This window comes from Strongylocentrotus purpuratus, unplaced genomic scaffold (genome assembly GCF_000002235.5).
Source record: "Strongylocentrotus purpuratus isolate Spur 01 unplaced genomic scaffold, Spur_5.0 spur5_scaffold_20, whole genome shotgun sequence".
NCBI lineage: Eukaryota > Metazoa > Echinodermata > Echinoidea > Camarodonta > Strongylocentrotidae > Strongylocentrotus > Strongylocentrotus purpuratus.
Window position 1 is genome coordinate 9358146 of NW_022145606.1, and position 24945 is coordinate 9383090.

Below are 24945 nucleotides of genomic sequence, written 5' to 3' on the forward strand. Positions count from 1 at the left end.
TAATTTAAACGATTACAAAACTTAGACAAATAGTCCACATTTCGTTCGTTCGTGTCTCCTTAGAGCAGGATTAATGTAAATTGATCTTCGAAGTAGTTGCTACAACCGGTCGTGTCAGACACGTTGCCCTGGGGTGCGAGACAGGACTGTTGTAGCGTGCCCCCATTTTGGTCTCACATTAATGTGAGATATTTCTAGTAAGTTGGATTTATCAAATTTAAGAGCAGTATCAAATGAATTAGAAGTCAATTTATGAGAGTAATGCGTATCGTTTACTGTAAGAAAGCTTAAAAGTGCGCCCACATTGGGTGGTAAAAAATGCTTTATTCGATGAAATGCAGTTTGAAGTCCGTGAAATTGTTATCGTCGAAGCCAACCTGAAAGAGGTCATCTGGTGAAGCAATGGTCACGTATTCATCATCTTTTTTCTTGCATACAATATTTTCGTTCTTCGTCGAAATACGTTTCACGTTTCACGTTTCACTGCTTTGCTGCCCTCGGAACTGCATTTCGCATTGGAGTGAGTTTCTTGTTGATGTAGATTTCCTCACATTCATCTTTGCATTTAAGTGTGAAGCGGGCGTCGTAAAGATACCTCACTGCCTTCTGTTGCTTAGCCTTTTGACAAGGCCTCTGGCTAAGCGGCTGAGATGAGTCTAGATACCCGGGGTGAACGCGCGACCGCCACGAGAGCGCTTTGCAATCTAGATATTACTGTTCCGCATGAATTATTCATAGCATTGGATTTATTGACCAATTAGAACGGCCATCCCCCAGTTGGCTTCGTTCGTGATTCGTTCATTTTCAAAACATGTAAGAAAAGGTAAAAGACGTAAATACGTTTTGCTTATGAGATGAACATATAATTGATAGATACAAAATATCACATTCAAATTTATTTTAAATGCAAAATTAGAATGAAATATGAAGCATTTGATGACTTATGCTAACAATCATAAGTGAGATAATTGGACTTTCCATGTATATAAAATGAACCAGTCTCGTTTTCGTTCCATATAGAGGTCAGTGGTCTTAGCCCGAACGTCATTTCATAGTAAGTCCATGTTTGTACTATACGTACAGTTTACTCCATGTGTGTGTGTGTGTGTGTGATGGATACTATATGCTGACGTAATGCGAGGGTACGTTCGGTGATTGGACGCTACCATTTCGGTAGAGAATTCCAGTCGGAAACAAAGTTTAACATAAGAAATCCAACCTAGATTACCAAAGGCTACTTGGCTGTGCTTCTCGCTCTGTCGGTCACTTGGGGCTTTCGCGATTAGTCTCTTTTTAGTCGCTCGGCGTCTCAGACATGTGTCCTTGTTCAAAGGCTACCTGTTGCTCAGAGGAACAATAGTCTGACGATCTTACTTTGCGGATATCTTTTCAAGGCGATGGCAATATAAAACATCGACTCCTTTCAAGTCTACCCCTGCCCGCATCACCACTTCGCAAACATTGTTAGCAAGTTTCCCTTTAGATTCTTCCTTTGACATATCTTCCCCAATTTCAGTTATCCTCAGGTTATCTCTCCTGCTTATTTGTTCCAGGTGGTCGGTCTTGCACTACAGGCGGAGGAGATTGGGATTCACCCATTAGGTAAATGTATGTATACATAGTATATGTCGGAAAAAATCAACACATTTTAGGAATTTAAATGAAATAACAAATTTATTTTGTCTTTGAACAGGTCTGGACAGCTTGCCTTGCAGGGGTGGGTGCAATCATTGGATCCGTTGCGGGGCCAGTAGGCACAGTGGTAGGAGCAGCGGTAGGAGCAGCGGTAGGAGCAGGGGTAGGGGCTGTCGCAGGGGAAGTATCAGACAATATAGTAAGTATAAGTGAATACAGGTGTAGGACATACACTGCTGACTGCTCTATGATAATAATGATGATAATGACAATAATAATAACAATGATCTTTCGGATCTAGGCTACTGAGAAACACAGTGTACCGCTATAGCATGACGTCACTTCAGTTTCGTCGTTTGAATAAATCACTGGCCTCAATCTAACCAGTTAAATAGTCGTGGATTATAACTAGACAATGGTTAACACGCCATCTTGAGTACTAGCCCTTGTGTCGTTATGTGTCTTGCAATCTATTTTTCCTTTACAGCTTAGATAGAGTTTTTTGCGTATTTTATGTTTCTCTAAAAGTTAAATAAATCCAGTCATGTCAACACATCGTAAGTACCTTTAAAAATAAGGTTAGAAAAGAATAGTTCGATCAGCGTTTATTTTCGGTTCTAATTTGCAAATGACACTATGAACTGACTCTCTTTAAACATTATTTTCATATGCTTACTGTCCGATGCTTCTTTTGGTTTGTTTTGTCAGTAGTACAACTAAGCTTCTTTTAATATATTATAATCATGCTTTAGTTTATGTGTGATCAAACTGCAAACTTGAAGTTCTTTGCCAAGACATTAGAAAGAATGGCAGCTTTACAGCTGCAACGGTACTTAAATGATCATGAACTCCACGCAAAATTTCAATCTGGGTATAGATCATTCCATAGTGTTGAAACTGCCTTACTGCGAATAACAAATGATGTATTGTTGACACTTGATAAGGGTGAGGAAGTCCTCTTAGATTTCTCGTCTGCGTTTGACACCATAAAGCATGATGTCTTGCTGCAACGATTGTCGCAACAGTTTGGTATTCGCAGTGGGGCACTCGACTGGATTGAGTCTTATTTGACAAATCGTAATCACACTGTTGTTTATATAGGAAATGAACAATCGTCTAGTTATTGTAGTTCTCAAGGGGTACCTCAAGGTTCAGTGTTAGGTCCCCTGTTGTTCACACTTTACACTGCTCCACTAGAGTCACTTATTGACAGTCATAATGTTCATAAAATGCTCTACGCTGACGACACTCAATTGTATATTGCATTTAAACATTCAGATGTACAAGATGTTATCTCTCAAATGGTTGACTGTGTTCAAGCAATTAAAGAATGGTCACAAATCAACGGTCTTAAGCTCAACAGCAACAAGACTGGATTCCTTCACATATCTTCACGTTTTCGTTCTACAGATCATATATCATTCATTGACTTAGATGGCACACAGGTTAATTTAGTCAGGAAGTGTCGTAATTTGGGTGCGATATTTAATGATAATTTCACTATGGACAATTTTGTTTCACAGAAATGCAGATCAGCATCTTTTGCACTTCACAAAATTGGGAAAATTCGCAATCTGATAGATAAACACACTACTGAACGCTTGATTCATGCTTTTGTGGCGTGTCATCTTGATTTGTGTAATAGCCTCCTTTCTGGGATTTCGGCTCGTCAAGTGCAGAAGATGCAGGTTGTGCAGAACTCAGCAGCTCGTCTTATTTGTCGTATTAGGAAACATGAATCTGTGTCTCTTATTTTAAGAGACTTACACTGGCTACCCATTCACTCTCGCATTTTATTCAAAATATTGTTGTTAGCTTATGAATGTTTTTATGATTTTGCGCCTCCTTATTTGATAGAGCTATTAACATTATACACACCTTCTAGAAATCTTCGTTCTAATAAGAAAAAATTGTTTGTTATTCCACCAGTGATGACAAGGTCATATGGTGAACGCAGCTTCGCTCACACTGCCTCAACTTTATGGAACAATCTCCCGGAACATCTAAAAAACATTGACTCCATTGTTAAGTTTAAGATTGCTTTAAAGACGCACTTATTTAACGTTTAATTCATCAATTTTGTCTGTTACCCAGTACATCTCGTCTTTGTATTCTGTTGTGTTTTCTCTAGAGCGCTTAAGAACATGTTTTAATCATATGTGTTATGCGCTATCCAAGAACGATTAATTATTATTATTATTATTATTATGACATTTTAAAACCATTCTTAGGACATCGGAATTTATATATTACATTATATTAACCACTTTTTCATAACTAGAATCATGTTAAGAAGAGTTAATCACATGTTTACTAATAAGCATAACATTCTCCCTTGTATAGAAAGTGTTCTGAAATCACGCTATAATATCTGTATTTGTTTGAAATTATGTTTTTAAAATAGATTGTTGTAAATTGAAGTTGACATATTTATACAATTAGACCTGCTTTAGTGACCACATGTATTGAAAGACCACCTGTCTATAAAGAAATCATTGTTTTTTCCCTTACTAGGGTATTTTATAGAAAAATGTGATTATAAAGAAACCTTAGCATAAAGCCCACCTGTTATTTTTTTTGTAATCATGTCTCCCTTGAGTGTTCTGTATAAATCTGTATGTACTTTATATAGTGCGTATTGATGACAAGTTTATCCAACTGTGGTAGCTTCTAATTATAAAGTTATAACTTGTGTGACTTTGAATCATATTTTATTGTAAAGAAGAACCAATATCCTGTCCAACTATACCATTCTCATAATTGTACTGCCGATGACTGAACAGTAGGCTTTTCAAAAAGTATTGCCAAAATTCTCTTGTACCAAGTTTGGCCCGAGGCAATTAATGTGGGTCAAAGGCCATTATTAGTGTGTTTTCTCATTCCAAAACATCAGCTCCTTTATTTACATTGACTATTAGGCAGTTGAGAACAAACTCAAAGAAATGCTAATTACAAATGAGATTTATGATATTCTCTTCGTTAAGATAATAAAAATCTTGCCTTCATTTAAAGGTAATACAAAGTTTTGGTATATGGGGTCATGAATTTGGTTTAAATTGACATATTGGAAGCATATGCGATCCAACGATATAAAGTGATCGTTGTCGCGGTTGAAATCGTGTCTAAAGTGATGACATAGTAAATGATAAACTCTTTATGTTGTATACCTCCCTCTCAAGGTCAAGATATCAATGTAGCTATAAAACAATGTTTCCTTACTAAAATCTACCAATTGGCTATAATTTCGTTTGGAAATTATATATCACAACTGCATACTCTAAGATTTTCACGATCGCAGCTAACATTGTAAGGCCGTAGGCGCTATTTGAAATGTATCAAAATTATTATGAATAGAGTATCATTGGACCGAATATAAGTTTCTTTTCATTATGAAAGCAATTCCAAAATCATATTGGTTAAGACTTTTCAATTAGGAGCTACCAAAGTTGGGTAAATTCGTTATTGATTCACCAAGATATGTTTTAGCTGTTAAACGTTTCCAAGGTAATGCTTGCAAACACTTTAACCGCGTTGTCTTGGAAATGCTATAAGGACTATAATTCTTTTTTTGTTTTGTTAGGTCAAAGGCACCTGATAAAGAAACAATGAACGTCAAATTAAAAAATAAAGTTCTAGTTCTAGTCATAGTTCATCAATTATTCCCCACGTTATTATCGGACTCATATATATTCACTTTGATTTTGTTTAATGTTATAAATTTATCTATCGTAAGTACATTTAAACTGATTATAAAACGTGCACATGTCAGCATTTTTTGTTATTTGTGTATAATGTTCGGAAAAAAACAAACATGTACAATGAAATATGTACTTTGGTTTTACACCAAAACAGACAAATTAATAATAAACAAATCTATTTGTATTATCGTTGCAAACTCATAAAAGATACAAGAACATTTACCAACTGAATTTTGGACATTTGTGTTGGTTACCTATTAGCAGAATATAGAATTACCATAAACTAATGTGCCGTGTATGTCTGTGTATTGTTTCATTGTAATCATCGACGTTTTCGCCCATAATGACCAATAAAATGATGCATATTATGATCATTGATGAAAATTAAACGTTTCTTTATCAATGTTGAAAAAATATGTAACTGTTATCGCTTTTGTTATATCACCATGGCCGACTTTTCATCCAATAAAACAATATAATTACTATGAAATGAAAGGTGAAATATCACAAATTTGACTTTATCCATTGTCCGCTTTATAATGTTACAAATAGGAGATCATGTAGGCTATGCTAACTTCAAACATGCAGTTTTGGTCAGGGGATTGTGATGTCGTCGTGGATAACTCTCTCGTTTGTCGTGTACAAAAGTGCCATTAATATCTTCTTTAATCCAAAGCGGCTCCTCCCTTTGGATCCTTTAAAGAGAAAAGACCATTCTGAAGTTCTGAGTCATACATCTTTTTAAAATAATTGTTTTAATAATTTTGTTTGTTGAAAGAAATGGGAAAATTGTCCTCTTCTACAGCCTAGAGACGTTAACGATTCAGCCAATTTGAAGAGCCCACACCTATCGTGATTACAATTTGTTTCGATTTTCCTTGAAATCTCATCTACAGGTTGAGTATCCGAAATCCATGCCGAAAGGAAATGGAATGAAACTTAAACTTGAAACTACACGTGCGATATAATAAAGTCTTTTTACTAAAAATGGCTCCAACTCAGCTAAAGAGAAAATAATTCGACTTCTTACTATTTCAAAAACGCATTTAATAGCATTTAACCATTTTTAAGGACTCCAAGTTGTGGAAACTGTTGACAAAGATAAAAATCAAGGTTTAATATTAACAGGGAAGATTACATACGTAGTCAGGCCAACTCTGGTTCTAGATGTGCGTTTCAGGACAATTATCCCCTAGCCAATAACCCTTCCCCCCCCCCCTGAGACAATTGCCAACTGACAATATATTATAGGCTACCTTTTTCGCCCACCCTCCCCCTCACACACACTTACACGACATAGATCGACGGCTCCGAGAAGAAAGAAGGAAAACCGGGAGAGGAATGAAAGTGGTAAAAACTGAAGAGGGTGGAAAGTCAATGAAATAGAGAGAGGGGAGAAGAAGAGGGTAAGTGGGGGCATAGTAGTAAGAATACATCAAAGGCTGTGTGGTGACCAAGTTGAAACTTAATCTTCATCAACTGCTTCATATGGTATTACATTTATACAGTCATTTTAAAAGGGTAAATGTTTCTAAACATGACTCTTAAATCCTGTTTGGGTGGGGGGGGGCAAAGTACTGGAGGATTAAGTGTTTCTTTTAACATTGGGATGTTATTTTCGTGTACATCAGTGTCGGAGAGGGTGATTATATTTTCTTCTGAAACTTAATCTGTTCTGCTCCTGGTACTGCTTCTCGGATATTGCTGGTCAATTAAGTCGAATTAAGTCCCGTCACTTGGAATTAATTGTAGTAACTCTGCTTATATTGTTTATTTGGACTGTGTATAAGAGCATGTCTGTGTGGATATAGAATTCTTCGCAGATTACAAAGGCAGGAGAATTCATTGATTAGTTGTTTTGTTTGTTTCGTTTTATTCTACGCAAAATTGATAATGCAAAAAAAGCATAACAAAATTACCAAACATTCATATCTATTAAAGTTATATGGAGCTTAATAATCCTGAATTACATATAAAGTAAGATGGCATGCTAGGTACGGGTGCGAGATGAAACGTTCAAATCTTTAGGAAGGGAATTCAAAAAGTATACAAGTAATTTAATTAGTAAGAACGTTTTTCTTTTTTTGGAAGGTGGTAGGAGCTCGCTTACCTGGTGAGCTATGTAATTCAATATGCTTCTTTAAATTTGTTAAAAGAACCTTCGGTAACTCATTTTTATCGATCGAAAACATAACATTCCCGCCCCCCCCCCCCCCAAAAAAAATAGAAACAGATCACATCGTGTCTTTTAGATTTTGTTCGAGTAAAAGAGTCCATTTGTTCTTGCTTGAAAATCTGGATGACTTTTCAACCGTATGGCTTTTTTTCTCGGAAGAAGTAGAATTCTGTCCAAAAACGGGTCGGCACGGTTGCCCCCGGGCTAGTATTTCATAATTCGAATAAGAAATAACAAGAGTACAGTAAGAATTAAAAGAATATTTCGTGACGAAACAACAATTCTTAACTGATAGGTGGACGTTCCCACACCCAGATGGGCTTATGTCAAAAGGGTACGGTGCGGCGCGGTGTGGTGCGTTCAACGCACCCTTTCGAGTCTCTCTTTCTGTCTCACGTTAACGTTCCTTTTCTCTCTCAATCACTTTCACCGCCCAAATATTCTCCTTTCACACACTCTCTCTCTCTCTCTCTCTCCACTTGCTTATTAAGCAAGTTTCAAAATTTAGATTCAGAAACAGTGAAAAATGTACATTTGTTCAACTTGAATTAGCCATAAAAGCTATTTATACAAAATGTACATCACAGCCTTATTTTTTGTTTTGTGTGTTTTTGTTTTTTCTTCTTCTCAATACTAAACCCGGGATACTAAATAATAATCCCCAAAAAGGAGGCGAGCGGGGACGAGAAACTCGTTATTTTGAGGCCTAATATGTTAATTTTTCATTGTTATCAACATGTGTTATCCGACACGGTCACTTATTTTTCCCTGACGTCCGCACCCCGGTGACTTAAGCTCACGCACGCCAGATAGACTGACAGCGTCTGCTACGGACGTGCCTCCTCCGAGCTCCGGTGTTCGATCGAATTGAATTGAATCTTCAACTGACACCAAATTTACTCAATTTTCTTTTTGGATTGCCAGCCCCAGTCTATTTGGAATATACATTTTGTGAATTCATCATACTACTCTTCGGAATTTCAATTGTGGAATATATCAAAATTGTTTCTCTGATTGTCGGAAACCACGCTCAATTTCGTATTTGGCGCCAAATATATCACGTGACCAAGCGATTGGTCTCGGTGAAAGGAAACCAATTATCTTTTTCCGACCTAACTCCGTATAGTATTTGAATTGTTTTTGTGTATTGGGATTGCCAGCAAGAGGTAAGCAATATTTTCGGGCATTTTTCTGCACTGCACTGTATGCTACATTAACCAACATAACTAACTTGGGAGCAACACCCATTCCCGAAGGCCGCCTGATATGGCGGCCTACAACCCCCTTAACCCCATAAGATATTTCTCATCAGAGATAGAAGGTGACACAGAAGAGGAGGCATACAATAATAGCTTCATCCCCGTAGAAAAGAAAAATGCAAAGAAACACCCTAGGAGAGCTCGGCCACGAGAAGACAGCCACAGTATAGAAAGTTTAAAGGCACAGTCGGGGTCGGATAGCGATAGCCCCATATTTCAAGAAGCCCGAGCCGACCCACATCAATCTTCCACAACCCAAGATGAACTAAAAGTACTACTCATCCCAATTGAATCAACAAAAAACCTAGGACACGTGAACCCCATAAAAATAGCAAAAGAAATAGAGAAATGTGCAGGACCCACCAAAATAGAATTTGTTAAAAGAATCCAAAACGGTTTATTGATCAAATGTCAGAACATAAAACAACATAAGGCAATCTCAAACATATCTGAAATAGGCGGTATACCAGTTAAGGTAAAAGAACGATCAAAAACAGTTAAAGGAGTAATAACAGGAGTTCATCCAGATATTACAGAAGAAGAAATCACTGAAGCGCTCAAAATCTACAAATGCGCAAATGCTAAAAGAATCACGAGGAAAATAAAGAAAAACCACCCTGAAACCAAGAGCAGTTCGTCAACCGAAACCCCTAACCCTACCGACATGCCCACCAAAGCAGTCATCCTATCCTTTGAAAGTAAAACGATATCAAAACAAATCATACTATTCTATCAGGAATTTAAAGTAAAAGATTTCACCCCCCCCCCCCCCCCTGTCCCCAGATGTTTCAAATGTCAACGCATGGGCATGTAATTTCGCAATGCAATAGCAAGCAAAGATGCGTCAGGTGTGGAGAAGACCACCCTTTCGACCAATGTCCCAGAAAATCTAATCCCTTTTGTGTTAACTGCAAAGGAAACCACTCAGCAGCATTCAAAGGATGCATCGAAGCCAAAAACGCAAGAATTGTCCAAGAAATCCGCTTGGAAAAGAAAATAAGTTATGCCGAAGCCACGAAACATTTCAAAGAGGCAACAAAAGTAGAGGAAAAAACTAACTCTAAGGAATCGAGCACAAACGGCAATAGTAAAGTACCCACAAACAAAGAAAAGAAAGAAACAAAGAGTAAAACAATTCCCACACAAAGCAGACCAAATACAGACCCTACACAATACATTGAAATAGAAACCAATCAAAGCGAAAGTGTTATTACCCCCCTCCGTATTTGTAGAACAGGGGAGAATTCAACATTCCAACAGCGGTGGTCACGGTAAACCCAACATCATTACCACAGCCAAGAACACTGATCTCCCAGGGAGAAGTCACATCTCCCTGGATCTCCTAATGTTTCTTTTCCGTGTCATAGAAATAATGCAACAAGACATCCCACAAACACAAAAGATGAACAAATTTCTCGCAGAAGCCCAGACATGTCTCAATATATTACCTGAAGAGCTAGAAATAATGAAACACCATGGAGAACATAATTAAAATTCTCCTTTTCATGGCGGCACTATCCATACTACAAAGGAATGCCCAAGGTCTCCAAGGGGGGCACGGGGACGAACTAGTTCAATTGCTACTGTCATGCAGGAATAACCCTTACCATATATTGTGCATTCAAGAAACGTGGTTTACAGAAAATAATATATTACAAATACCAAATTATACATGTATACCACGCAACAGAAAAACCGGAGTGAGAGGCGGATGCGCCATTTACGTACACAACTCTGTATATTTCAAAAATATAACATTCCATAATACCTTTGAATTGCAAACTATTCAACTGCACCTCAAAACTTCCTGCATGACAGAAGTAAATTATTACAATCCATGTCATCGATTAGACATAGATACCCTTAAGGCCATCATTCCAGAATATGCTACCCCAAAGTACCTGCTAATCCTAGGAGACTTTAACAGCCACAACTCATTATTTGGGCAGTAACACTACCGATGTAAATGGCCGCATCATAGAAGAATTTATAGAAAATAAAAATATTATAATACTAAACGATGGATCAGGCACGAGAATGGATCACCATACGGGAAAATTATCCTGTCTAGACCTAAGCTTAGCAACACCCTCCATAGCTAATAGATGTCAGTGGAATGTAAAGCAAGATAAGTTAGGAAATGATCACTTCCCTATAGAAATACAATTCAATCTACATCCTGTAGAAGAAATACATGAAAGAGAATATACAAAACGAAACGAACCATATCTTAGTTACAAAAAAGCAGACTGGAAAGCATTTGAACAATTATGCGACACAGAACTATCCAATATAACTCCAAATGAAAACACAGAAGAATACTACAACGAATTCATGAACGTCACAAAGAAAATTATGAAGGAAACCATACCAACAGTAACAAAAAACATAAACCACACAATCCATGGTGGAATGAAGACTGCCAAAAGAGAATTAAAGAACGAAACAAAGCCAAAAATAAAGCCATCAAATACATGACGGAAGATTATCTCTACGAATACCTAAATAAGAAAGCCCTGGTACAGAAGACAATAAGAGAAGCAAAAAGACAACATTGGAACAAATACTGCTCCAGGCTTAATAGATTCACTCCGACTTCAGAAATTTGGAAAATGATAAAAAGATACAACAATATCATACCAAAAAAAGAATGCTTACCAACACTAAAAGAAAATGATATAGAATATATTACCGATCAGGAAAAGGTCAATAAGATAGCTGAAGATTATACTTACGTAACTAAACACAAAGTTGACCCTAACTCCAAACTGTACACTCACGTAATAATATAGAGAAAATTAAAAATAAAGAACCAGAAAATTTTCCCTCAGTCCTAAACGACAATTTCACACTATCAGAATTAGAAGTAGCAATCGAACGTCAAAATTCCTCCTCTACCCCCGGACACGATAAGATTAAATATTTAATATACCAAAAACTCACGAAATCAGCAAAACAGACCATGCTAAATTTGATAAATCAAATTTGGAGCTCGGGGCAAATACCAAGGCAATGTAAACACTCAATTATTATCCCAATCAAAAAACCTAACAAAGAACCTCATAAAGTATCATCGTATAGACCAATTGCACTCACAGCTTGTTTCATCAAAATCATGGAAGGAATGGTGAATGTAAGACTACAGTGGTTCATCGAAAAACAGGAAATACTCCCTTCATTCCAAATAGGATTTAGAAAGAATAGAAGCACTACAGATAGTATCGTCAGTTTAGAAAATGAAATACAGAAAAACATAGCCATTAAACAGCATACAGTCGCCATTTTTCTCGACATAGAAAAAGCTTATGATACACTTTGGGTAGACGGATTGATATCAAATCTTTATGATATAGGTATACAAGGTAAAACACTAAACTTTATAAACGATTCTCTAAGAAATAGAACATTCCGGGTAAAATAGAAAATACACTGTCGCACATAAACAACACAGAAAACGGTCTATCGCAAGGTAGTTCCATAAGTCCAATCCTGTTCAACCTTATGCTCTGTCAAATTCCCACAACCCCCTCAGTCTCCATATCTTTATACGCAGATGATTGCGCCATTTGGACTTCAGGACCTAACATTAATTTTATAGTAAATAGAATTCAAAATTGCTTAAACAACCTACAAATTTGTTTCGAGCAAAGGGGCTTTAATCTCTCCGAAAATAAAAGTACCCCGGTGCTCTTCAGCAATAGCAACAGAACAAACCTCCCCGTAATAAAACTTAAAGAAAAAGAACTGCAATTCCAAGCAAATCATAAATTTCTTGGCGTCACGTTTGATAAAAAATTAACATGGAATACCCATATACAAGATATCAGAAACAGATGTAGAAAAAAAATTAATATCCTGAAAAGCGTCGCTCATACAAGTTGGGGAAGTAACACAAAAACATTACTGATGCTATATCGATCTTTAATAAGATCAATGCTAGACTACGGGTGCGAGGCATATGACTCGGCAAGCGAAAGCTCCAAAAAAGTCTTAAACTCGATGCAATACATGTCCCTACGTATATGTGCATGTGCTTTACACGGCACATCCCTCGTCGCCCTACAGGTGGAAATGGACGAGCCCCCTCTTGAGTTAAGAAGGAAAATGCTGACAGAAAAGTATCACGTCCATCTTTCCCGTGTGACAAACCACCCATTAAAACCAAACATCCAACCATGTTGGCAATTTGAAAAGTTAAAGAATAAAAAAGTGAGACAACCTTTTGGTTTGAGAATAAAAAATGAAAAAATAATAGACTCAATTACAGAAAAAGTCATACCACTTCCTATCCCCCCCCCCCCTGGCACAACTACACTCCCCAAATATCCATTGAACTAACTGAATCAATAAGAAAAAATGATAACCAGAGTGAAATGAGACTAAGAAGCATAGAACTCATAAAATCAAAATGGAATAACAGCCTTCATATATATACGGATGGCTCAAAATCCCCATCAGGTACAGCAGCTGCGTCCTTTTTTGTCCCACATTTTTCAATAAGGCAATCTAAACGTCTTACAGACCATACCTCAAGCTACCGAGCAGAGTTAGCAGCAATAACAATTGCCCTATTATGGGTTGAACAACTAAACCTGCACGCAGGGGTTGTGATATTCACAGACTCCCTCAGCGCACTCCTCTCAATGCAATCAATGAAAGGAGTTAAGTCAGATAACTTCATAAACGACATCAAGTATATATACACAAGACTGGCATACAAAGGCATTCAAGTCCATCTAGAATGGATCCCCTCTCACTGTGGAATACAGGGAAACGAAATAGCGGACCTTCTCGCAAAACAAGCCCTAACTGAAGAAATACAAATAAATAACAAGTTAAGTTTGTCTGAAATGAAAGCAGTATTGACAATAGAACTATACAAGAGTTGGGAAGAAACATGGCAAAATTACAATAAAACAAACGTAAGACCTTTCAAACCAACAATTCAACATAACTTTGAGAGCAACCTTTTTAGAGACTGCGAAGTCATAATTCGCAGGCTCAGACTTTGCAACATAGGACTAAACGCAGACCCCTCAAAAGTATGGGTATCCCAAACAACCCAACCTGGCCAAGCCAACAAAAATTGTAAATACTGTAACACCCCTGAAACAATAACACACTATCTGATGGAATGTCCAAAATATACAATAGAAAGAGTAATGCTGATAATGGAAAGTGATATAACGAGCCCAAACGAAATTATGAAACTCCTAAAATCAACAGAAAGTGCGACCCAGAGAGCACCGATCCGCTTCGTTCGTAGAACGAGGCGTTTTGAGTGTTCCTAATTTTTTTTTTTTTTTTTTTTTTTTTTGCACATATCGCACGACAACCAAATGCCCTAAGATGTTGATACCTACTTTGATAGAAAAATAAGGTTTTACAAAATGGAAAAATACTAGAAGAGAAAAGGTAAGAAAGAGTGAAGACGGATTGAGGACGGTAAACCCCAAACAAGAGACTCTGGAGATCTACCCCAGAATCCTCTCACCGGCACCAGAGTTGCCTAGGCCAATGATGGCCGAGAAGATTGCGCAATGTACCGCGCCGGTCTGGCAGGAAGGTGCCAATTGCGGTGAGGGGTTTTCATGGACCAGTAGATCTGAGATTATATTATCAAAAAAAAAAAAAAAGAGATGAGTATGAATTTACAAATAGTACCAAAATATAGAAGAAAAAAAAAAGAAATGAAGTGAAAGGCGTAAATATTCTAAAAAAGAATGAAACGCCGATAATACCAAACAACAACAACAACAACTATTTTCCACTCCTGACGACGGATAGTCAACCTGTTCGAAACGTCGAGTCACTCATCCTCTCCAAGCGCTATAGTTCTCCTCAGAACTATATGCTAAGAAAGATAACAAACAGTCCTTTTCAGGACTACACTCCTCCAAGAAAGATTACCGAGTCAGAATCCTTTTCAGGACTCCTCAAACCTCTCTTTCTCTCTCACACATGGTGCACCCACAAACGTACTGTATAATGTTCATATTATATTTATTCTTGGGAACCTACAAAAACAAGCTATGCTTTCGAGTAGGTTCCTGTTTCATTCCATAATTTTGATCTTACTTTGTCAACTTCCGAGGGGGGAATCCCCCACGGAAGTCCCTACCGACTACACGTAACACGATTAGAGAACCAAACTTTCAACCTTCGTATAATAGACCACACGCACCGTGTTGATCTCTCATAAGTACATGTATACTCTCATTCGCCCATCGGAACAGATTCATTACCACTGGAATATACAAATTCACACGTCCTACTTTTCTGCCTCTTCATAAGTTTTGGAGAATTTGATCACTCGTTACAAAGTAAGTTGAAAATAACTTAACTTTCTGTGTGTTAGGTTATTTATGTGACGGTTTTATTCTGCCAAGAATGTGTTTGGGCATTAATGGTGAATTCGCAGTAAGTAAAATGGCGCCCGAATCGTGGGATATCGTGGTATCGTGTATATCGCGCACTGCGGAAGCGCAGCTCAAGGGGCTAGCTTTCTTTCTCCGCTTTTTTGCAGGTTCGGTACATGCAACAGACAGTCTATTCTTGACACTCGTTTGGTTGAATAAAAAACCTGATTTTCAGTGTGTTTGATATGTTATGTCACGGATGTATATTCCTGTGAATGTGTTTTGGCATAAATGATGAATTCGTTGTTATTTAAAATGGCGCCCGAATCGTGTGGTATCGTGGTATCGTGTATATCGCGCACTGCAGAAGCGCAACTCAAGGGGCTAGCTTTCTTTCTAAGTTTCTTTCTCAGCTTTTTTGCAGGTTCGGAACGTGCAAAAGACGTTCTGCTAAAGACTTGCATCAATGACATATGATGATTAACACCTATTACAGACTCAGGTTTCAATCCTGGATACGATAAGAGTCAGTTTGTAGGCTAACAAAACACGGACATGACTGCTAGACCAACTAGCATTTCCCTAAAAAGTGATAGGTTTATATTGGTTCGTCTTTCAAGTGAAGGTTCATTTTCCCTTTCTCATTGAAATGTGTTCAGATCAATTTAAAATTGTTCGAACATTCAAATATGAAAGAAGAAAATCCCACTCAGATCAAGTCAGTGTGCTTGGTTGAGAAGGTTTTTATTTGTCATTCGAAGAAGGAAACTTGTGGCATAACATAGTCAAAAAACATGTTTTGCCAGAATTTAAAATAAAAGTCATGAGATCCGTGTAATGCCAATATTCCCCATGTTGTGTATTTCGCATCATATATATTGTAGTGTTTTTACCAATTTAATTTGTGACAAAAACAGGCCTAAGTGTGATTAAAATACATTTTTCAAATTAAAATAGACCTTTCGATATTCCCAGGTAGGTATTATTTGCGTTAAAATTTTAAAAGCATAGTTTACCTGATAAAGTATTAAAGTAGAGGTGCATCGTCACATCCATATAAGTTTATAATGTTTTTTCTGAATCATTTCAATCACTACTTCGTGAATGCCCCGAGTACACAGACTTGAACCAAGCCTTAATGTATTTGTCGACATTTTATGGGGGTGTGCAATTATCGAGTATTTCTGTAAAATAAAGCAATCTCTTGTGACTTTGTTATGATTTGTTGTTTCAAAATAAACAACTGTTTTGTTTTTCTATATCAAATTCAAAACATCATAGGCTTAGCAGTATTAAATCGGTCTAAAGGTTAGGGTATAGGTATGCTACATAGCTTAAATGTTGTTGGTATCTATTTAAAGCTCTTAAAATTGATTAATAAGTACATATATCTGCAATTTCTTTGTACCGGCGACGGAGGAATCTAATGTGATCATTTGAAGTTTCAACAACTGAAGTATTAAAATACAGTCCCTTGTGTTTTTCAGCATATTCATGATGTTTATGCCTAGATATACATTATCTAGTTCTGATGTTCTTTTACTAATGTAGAACGCTGCACACAAAAAAATGTTTCTGTATAATTCAGGTTTTCCCAATCTATTCAACATCGGCTTAACGGTTAAAATCTCTCTTAGACTCAGGTATAGCATGCCATAGCTAAATGCATACATGTAGTTCGGTATTTATGTTATAGGGTATCCTCTTATTTCCTAAAAAACATTGTGAAACATATGTATATTTAAAATCGTGTTAAGAATAGTAAAACTGAATATCAGGTAAAGTGTCATGAATAGAAGCCTAAATATTGTTTCCATTTTTCACTTCAGTTATATATGTCTGTCTGAGTTTTCTCGTATATTATTGTAGCGAGGAATGTTTGAAAACAAAGCGGACCAAAGTAATACCCGAATTAGGACAAGCTTACACTTCGAAAAAAAATTCAATAGAATGTTACTGTAAAGAATCTATTCGACAAACGTCATAAAATTACCCTTTTTTTCCCTTTAATGTAAAACCTACCAGCGTGAACATCATTACAATTGAATTAAATCAAGGTGCGTTTCCTTTCAGAATATTCTTTTCAAATCTGATTTTCTTTCTTTACCCTCGTTACAAACTCAGGTTCACCTACGATAATGTGACATGATATAGAGAGTGTGCCAGTCCGTATATCATGGCATGACTAGAGGGGATCGGACATAGAATTGTGTGGTTCCCAGGCAAAGCCACTCGTTTCTCTCTCTCTCTCTATCTTTCTCTCTTTTGTCTAAAAAAAATCCAGGGTCGATGAGTAAACCCATATCGTTTCCATAGTAGAAACAAATACCAAAAAACACTGCAAACACAAAACATGTTTATTAGTAATTCATCCGTTCATTCACATTACACAAGGCAAAAAATGTTTTTTACACAAACCTTCTGTACGTACAACCCATGCAATGAAATCATTTTGAAATATGGGAAGAAGCAAATGGAATGATTTACACGAGGAGATAAGATCAAGTTCAACTATGTCTAGATTTAAAGTTTTGTGCAAAAGGGAACTATTTATTAATTTGTAAAACTGGGTAAGACTATAAGTTTTAAGTTCATATTTCGCATTTGTCATGTGTTTCGTCGTCTTCCTCCTTTTTTATTTTAAATATTTTCCTCTTCTCTCTCTCTCTCTCTCTCTTTCTTATAATATGCTTTAAAGTACATCGTATTGTGTGTGTGTCAGTGAGTATGGCTGAGTGTGTTTGCAAGATATATGTAATTGTTTTGTAATAAGTATGAATATACATATATCTCTTTTTTGTTTTGCTTTTATAGTATGTTTTTATTTTATTTGTATTTAATTGTATGTTAATGGGCCCCATTTGCAGGCTCTGCTTCTCAATGGTCCATAGCCTGTCATCATGATATAATTGTCCCAGTACCAGTGTCATTGCAAATTGTTTTTAATGATTGGCTAAATAAATTAAAATTGAACACAATCAGTTCCATAACACCATGTCTTTAATTAGAAAAGACAAATCGTTAGGCTGTGAGCAATGTTAATTATAGAATCGTAAAATGTCAGGTGACGATTTTTTGTTTGTCTTCAACGTAACACACAGAGCCTCTCTTTAACATGATGTAAAATTGACATAATGACTTCATGGATATGTTAATTTTAAAGAATATTCAAATAATTCCTCTTACACACCATGTCGTTCATACCAATGATCTACTTTAAGCACAATCTTAAGTTGATTCACCCTCCCGCTTCAAGTCAATAAAGTAATTGCCCACATTGTCATTGGCAGACTAAAATATAATAACGAGTCTTGCAAAAATTTCCATCTCGAAAAGAATGTCAAAAGGAAGTCTGGATCCGCTGATTGTTTTCTTGTTGTGTTTTGAAGAGCAAATATAAGAAATTTCCCGTATAAACTGCACACGCACCCACCGACACGTTTTCCTTTTTGCTTTTCCGTATTTTCCTCATTTGATATTAGAACAATACACTTTTTTTTTTCTTCTTAATACCATAGTTTTCATTGTAATAGCTTGATACATATGCAATTCAAAAAAAAAAATTAAACATTTTTTTTCTTCATTTTTTCATTTTTTTTTTTTTTTTTTGGGGGGGGGGGGGGGGAATGAAATCGGTTGAAATATGAAACAAATTATAACCCCTTCCCTTAGTACACGACCCCGAACAAAGCACCGTACTACGCATGCAAAAAACACACACACCACCAATGTGTTTCCCTTCACGCACACTCCCAACCGTCATTGCTAGGGACAACAATGACAAAGAAGCAACAAAAGGCTAGGCTTACATTACGCTTCTGTATTGTTTGGTCTGCTTCATTCGAATTATATGAATGTTTTGTTATACATTATCGTTTAAGTTCCTAATTTTAGTAAAAACAAATTGAAAAGATAAGCAAATAGTGGCTGGAAAAACCAGAGTCTGGCCTCCCCCCCCCCCCCCTCAAATAACACGTTTACATTTGAAAAAAAATAGATTCAGAATTGTCCTGATTTGCTAGTGTAGTAAATTTAAATGATTAAATTGTTGGAAAATGACTCAGATGCAATGGCAATTGATATATACTTAAATCCCTTCTACCCCCCCCCCCTCCCCATTGCCATTAGTTTCTTTCTGTTAGAAGAGTAGAGGTGCATCGTAACATCAAGAAGTTGGTAACATCCATATACTTAGGTTTATAATGTTTTTGTTTAATCATTTCAATCACTACTTCGTGAATGCCCCGAGTACACAGACTTGAACCAAGCCTTAATGTATTTGTTGACATTTTATGGGGGGTGTGCAATTATCGAGTATTTCTGTAAAATAAAGCAATCTCTTGTGACTTTGTTATGATTTGTTGTTTCAAAATAAACAACTGTTTTCTTTTTTCTATATCAAATTCAAAACATCATAGGCTTAGCAGTATTAAATCGGTCTAAAGGTTAGGGTAAAGGTATGCTACGTAGCTTAAATGTTGTTGGTATCTATTTAAAGCTCTTAAAATTGATTAATAAGTACATATATTTGCATTTTTTTTTTTACCGGCGACGGAGGAATCTAATGTGATCATTTGAAGTTTCACCAACAGAAGTATTGACATACAGTCCCTTGTGTTTTTCAGCATATTCATGATGTTTATGCCTAGATATACTTTATCTAGTTCTGATGTTCTTTTTACTGATGTAGAGCGCTGCAAAAAATGTTTCTATAAAATTTAGGTTTTCTCAATCCATTCACCATTAGCTTAACGTTTAAAAGTCCTCTTAGGCTCAAGTATAGCATACCATAGCTAAATGCATACATGTAGTTCGGTATGACCGATTTAGGGTATCCACTTATTTCCTAAATAACATTATGAAACATATGTATATTTTAAATCGTGTTAAGAACGGTGGAACTGAATATCAGGTAAAGTGTCATGAACAGAAGCCTAAATATTGTTTCCATTTTTCACTTCAGTTATATATGTCTGTCTGAGTTTTCTCGTATATTATTGTAGCGAGGAATGTTTGAAAACAAAGCGGACCAAAGTAATACACGATTTAGGACAAGCTTACACTTCAAAAAGATTTTCATTGGAATGTTACTCTAAACAATCTATTCCACAAACGTCATAAAATTACCCCTTTTCTCCCTTTAATGTAAAACCTACAAGCGTGAACATCATTACAAATGATTTAAATCAAGGTACGTTTCCTTTTAAGAATATTCTTTTCAAATCTTATTTTCTTTCTTTACCCTCGTTACAAACTCAGATTCACCTACGATAATGTGACATGATATGGAGAGTGTGCCAGTCCGTATATCATGGCATGACTAGAGCGGAACGGACAAAAAATTGTGTGGTTCCCAGGCAAAGCCACTCGTTTCTATCTCTCTCTCTCTCTCTCTCTTTCTCTCTCTTTCTCTCTCTCTCTCTATTGTCTACAAAAATCCAGGATCGATGAGTAAACCCATATCGTTTACATAATAGAAACAAATACAACAAACACAAAAAACACTGCAAACACAAAACATGTTTATTAGTAATTCATCCGTTCATTCGAATAACACAAGGCAAAATATGTTTTTACACAAACCTTCTGTACGTACAACCCATGCAATGAAATCATTTCGAAATGTGGGAATAAGCAAATGGAATGATTTACACTAGGAGATAAGATCAAGTTCAACTTTGGCTAGATTTAAAGTTTTGTGCAAAAGGGAACTATTTATTAATTTGTAAAACTGGGTAGGACTATAAGTTTTAATCTCATATTTCGCATTTGTCATGTGTTTCGTCTTCCTCCTTTTTTATTTTAAATATTCTTCTCTCTCTCTCTCTCTCTCTCTCTTATAATATGTTTTAAAGTCCATCGCATTGTATGTGTGTCAGTGCTTATGGCTGAGTGTGTTTGCAAGATATATGTAATTGTTTTGTAATAAGTATGAATATACATATATCTCTATTTTGTTTTGCTTTTATTGTATGTTTTTATTTTATTTGTATTTAATTGTATGTTAATTGGCCCCATTTGCAAGCTCTGATTCTCAGGGGTCAGCCTGTCATCAAGATATAATTACCAGTACCAGTGTCATTGCAAATTGTTTTTAATGATTAGCTTAATGAATTGACATTGAAATTGAACACAATCAGTTCCATAACACCGTGTCTTTAATTAGAGAAGACAAATCGTTAGGCTGCTAGCAATGTTAATTATAGAATCGTAAAATGTCATGTGACGAATTTCTGGTGTATTTAACGTAACACACAGAGCCTCCCTTTAACATGATGTAACATTGACATAATGACTTCATGGATATGTTAATTTTAAAGAATATTCAAATAATTCCTCTTACACGCCATGTCGTCCATACCAATGATCTACTTTAAGCACAATGTTAAGTTGATTCACCCTCCCGTCACAAGTCAAGAAAGTTATTGCCCACAATGTCATTGGCAGACTAAAATATAATAACGAGTCTTGCAAAATCCATCCAGAAAATAATGTCAAAAGGAAATCTGGATCCGCTGATTGTTTTCTTGTTGTGTTTCGAACAGCAAATATAAGAAATTTCCCGTATAAACTAAACACGCACCCACCCACACAAATTTCTTATTGTTTTTCCCTAGTTTCCTTTTTATTTTTTATTCAATATTAGAACAATACAACCTCTTCTTCTAAATACCTTTTTTTTTCATTGTTATTACTTGATACATATGCAATTCAAAAATTACGATTTTTTTTTTATTTTTTTATTTTATTTATTGATTTTTTTTTTATTTTTTTTGGGGGGGGCAATAAAATCGGTTGAAATATGAAACAAATTATAACCCCTTCCCTTAGTACACAACCCCGAACAAAACACCATACTACGCATGCAAACAAAAAAAACACTCCCAACCGTCATTGCTAGGGACAACAATGACAAAGAAGCAACAAAAGGCTAGGCTTACATTACGCTTCTGTATTGTTTGGTCTGCTTCATTCGAATTATATGAATGTTTTGTTATACATTGCGGGGTCATTATCGTTTAAGTTCCTAATTTTAGTAAAAACAAATTGAAAACATAAGCAAATAGTGGCTGGGAAACCAGAGTCTGGCCTCCCCCCCCCCCCCTCAAATAACATGTTTACATTTGAAAAAAAAAGAAGATTCGGAATTGTCCTGATTTGCCAGTGTAGTAAATTTAAATGATTAAATTGTTGGAAAATGACTCAGATGCAATGGCAATTGATATATACTTAACTCCCTTCTACCCCCCCCCCCCTCATTGCCATTAGTTTATTTCTGTTAGATATTAGAGTAGAGGTGCATCGTAACATCCATATAAGTTTATAATGTTTTTTTCTGAATCATTTCAATCACTACTTCGTGAATGCCCCGAGTACACAGACTTGAACCAAGCCTTTATGTATTTGTTGACATTTTATGGGGGGTTGTGTAATTATCGAGTATTTCTGTAAAATAAAGCAATCTCTTGTGACTTTGCTATGATTTGTTGTTTCAAAATAAACAACTGTTAAATCGGTCTAAAGGTTAGGGTATAGGTATGCTACATAGCTTAAATGTTGTTGGTATCTATTTAAAGCTCTTAAAATTGATTAATAAGTACATATATCTGCATTTTTTTGTACCGGCGACAGAGGAATCTAATGTGATCATTTGAAGTCTTACCAACAGAAGTATTGACATACAGTCCCTTGTGTTTTTCAGCATATGCATGATGTTTATGCCTAGATACACTTTATCTAGTTCTGATTTTTTTTTTTTACTAATGTAGAACCCCGCACACAAAAAATGTTTCTGTATAATTCAGGTTTTCTCAATCTATTCAACATCGGCTTAACGGTTAAAATCTCTCTTAGGCTCAAGTATAGCATGCCATAGGTAAATGCATACAGGTAGTTCGGTATTTATGTTATAGGGTATCGTATTATTTCCTCAATAACATTATGAAACATATATATATTTGAAATCGTGCTGAGAACGGTGGAACTGAATATCAGGTAAAGTATCATGAACAGAAGCCTAAATAGTGTTTCCATTTTTCACTTCAGTTATATATGCCTGTCTGAGTTTTTCGTATATTATTGTAGCGAGGAATGTTTGAAAACAAAGCGGACCAAAGTAATACCTTAATTTGGATATGCTTACACTTCAAACAAATGTCATCGTAATTTTACTCTAAAGAATCTATTCGACAAACATCCTTTTGAGCTTCGACCGCCCACGCTGTTCATGTAACAATCAGTTATCATAAAATGCCTTTCTTTTCCTCTAATATGAAAACTACCAGCGTGAACGTCATTACAATTGATTTCAATCGAGGTACGTCTCCTTTCAGAACATTCTTACCAAAACAGTCTTTCTTTTTTTTCTTTTAATACCCTCGTTACAAACGCAGCCTTATCAAATATCTTTTTCACCTACGATACTAAGCCATGATATAGTGAGTGTGCCAGTCTGTACGTCATGGTATACATAGAAGGGGTCGGATATAGAATTTGTGTGGTTTTAAGGCAAAGTCACCCGTCTCTCTCTCTCTCTCTCTATTTCCTTCTTTCGTGTTAAAAACATCTAGGGTCCATTAGTATGCCTATATAGTTTACATAATAAACCTAAGAAGAAAAACAACAACAAATACTGCAAATACAGTCAGTTCCTAAAGCCAATGTCTTTGAATCAGAGAAGAAAATCGTTAGGATGCGAGCAATGTTATTATTTGAATCGTAAAATGTCAGGTGATGGTTTTGTATTCAAGTTAACGTATAGAGCCTTCTTACAACATGATGTATTAAATAATGACATAATTATTTCATGGCTATAGTAGTTTTTAAGATTATTAAAATAATCCCTATTACACGTCAACTTGGTCAATCAGACCACGTCGTTTATACTAATAATCTACTTGATCCGATCTTTCTAAGCTGCCACGTGACCTTATTTCAATCCACAGGACCACCTTAAAAAAAAAATACAGCCTTCTAACTACTTGTCTAATCTTAAATGTCCATTGCTTCACACGCTTACATTAATCGTTAATGACCATTGCGTATTTGTCTCGAACCGTGCATAACAACTTAAATGGTTTACATTACCTCACAGAATCAATAAATACAAGAAACAAAGTCAAGATAATAATTTCCGAAGATATTGTCAGTAGATTTTCTTGAAGAATATAAGTAGCTAGCATCCATGCGAGAGTTCTTTGTTCACTGTACCAGTGATGCGAGAAGAGCCAAGATTGTGTCATCAAAGGTAAACGAATATCATTGATTAGGCTTGTTAATGAGCCTTTGCTTTAGTCTGAGTTTATACTTATTACCTTTTTCTATTCTTAGGCACAACATTTATGCGAAAATGTTAACAATTGTTTTCGAACTAAAATAACAAATCGTGAGGGCTTTTGACCCATATTCATTGCGTCAGTCTAAACTTGGTACAATCATTTTTTACAACGTTTTTTAATAGACTGCTATTCAGTCATCCATAGCAGCAAATTTTTGAATAAGGTATCATTAGACAGAAAAATACATTATCTTTGAAATGATATACAAGCGATGGTTACACAAGTTAAAACTAAAAAGAAGTCTGCCAAAGTTGAGTTTACTTTTTGTATATACGCAACGAATAATGTTGTATGTATCTATAGGCGTGCGTGTGTTCGAGTGTACACACATGTATAATATGTGTGTGCTTGTGTGTTATTGCGTTTTTTTGGTTTGTTATAGACGTGCATCAATGTGATATGATAATTAACATAATAATATATTACACCCGAGTTTCACTCCTGGGTACGATAACAGTCAGTTTGTAGGCTCACACGTAT